General features: G+C 51.7%; 1 pseudogene; it reads right to left on the bottom strand.

Moving 5' to 3' along the window:
* Positions 1–638: 638 nt before the first annotated feature.
* Positions 639–1,506, bottom strand: LOC117886265 (annotated as a pseudogene).

Raw genomic sequence — 1,506 nt, 5'->3', positions numbered from 1 at the left:
TGAATTCTGTATCTGTGTCTGTGTCCATGTCCTCATCATGCTGCCGCCGCCGCTGCCTCCTCTCCTCGTTTTTCTGGTCCTGGCTGAGCATAAACTCCACGAGAACGCGCGAGGTGTTTGCAATATTCATGAGTGCTGTCTTGACCTCAGCGGGCTCCATGCTTGCCGTGGTATGGAGTCTGCAGTGTTCACCCACCCAGGAAAAAAGGCGCGAAAATGGTTGTCTGCCGTCCGTTGCTTTCATGCAGGGAGGGAGGGAGGGAGGAAGTGAGACTGTACCCAGAACCACCTGCGACGATGTTTTTTGTCCCATCAGGCACTGGGATCTTAACCCACAATCCCAATGGGCGCGGGAGACTGCGGGAACTATGGGATAGCTATGGATTTGCTACCCACAGTGCAACGGTGCAGAAATCGACGCTAGCCCCGGTACTTGGACGCACACCACCGAATTACTGTGCTAGTGTGGCCGCACTCATTTCGACTTTATACAACCTGTATCTCAAATCCGAATTATCTAAATTCGGATTAATCCCGTAGTGTAGACATACCCTGAAACCTTCATTTAACTCAAATCCTTTCAGGTAAAAGTCTTCTGTTTAGGAATTCCTTCAGAGTGAATTTCACCTCCTTATTTTTCAGGGTGTAGATCGGGGGTTCAGAACTGGGGTGATGATGCAGTACATGAGGGTGGGTATCATGTCTCTTTCACAGGGGAAACTGGGAAAGAAAATCATGTAATTGCTAATGGATGGCATATATAAAAGAAACACCATGGTGAGGTGGGATGCACAGGTGAAGAAGGCCTTTCTCCTACTCTCCCACGAGTGGACCTTAAGGAGGAGGAAGGAGATGATGTAGATGTAGGAGAAGAGCGTGAGGACGAAGGAACTCAGACCAAGGACATCGATGTTGAGCAGGGTCAGCTTGAGGCGGGTGCTGCCACAGGCAAGGCTCAGCAGGGGCTTGATGTCACAGAAGAATTGGTGGACGAGGTTGGAGCCACAGAAATGCAGGTGGGAGGTCATCACTGTGGCCATCAGCGCATGCAGGAAGCCAGTGGACCAGGTGGCTGCTGCCAGGAACAGGCAGGTCTGTGGGCTCATGACCAGCCTGTAGCGCAGTGGCTTGCAGATGGCTACGTAGTGGTCATAGGCCATGACAGCCAGCAGCATGGCCTCACTGCTGCCGAAGAAGGTGGAAAAAGTGGAGCTGTGCCAAGCAGCTGGCAAAGGTTATGATTTGTTTCTCAGACAGGAAACCAGACAGCATCTTGGGCACAGCAACCGTGGAAAAGCAGATGTCCAGGCTGGAGAGGTTGCCCAGGATGTAGTACATGGGGGTGTGGAGCTGGGACTCGGCTATCACCATGACTATAATGGCCCTGTTACCCAACACATTGGCTATGTAGAGCAGGAGGAAGAAAGGGAAGAGGAAGTTCTTCAGCCCCTGGAGAGTGGTCAGGCCTAAGAGGACAAAATCGCTCACTTCTGTCTGGTTCTCCAT

The sequence above is a fragment of the Trachemys scripta genome, chromosome 12, assembly GCF_013100865.1.
Source record: "Trachemys scripta elegans isolate TJP31775 chromosome 12, CAS_Tse_1.0, whole genome shotgun sequence".
In the NCBI taxonomy this organism is placed as follows: domain Eukaryota; kingdom Metazoa; phylum Chordata; order Testudines; family Emydidae; genus Trachemys; species Trachemys scripta.
The sequence above is the reverse complement of the archived record's forward strand: the minus strand, read 5'-3'. Positions and strand labels throughout refer to the sequence as shown.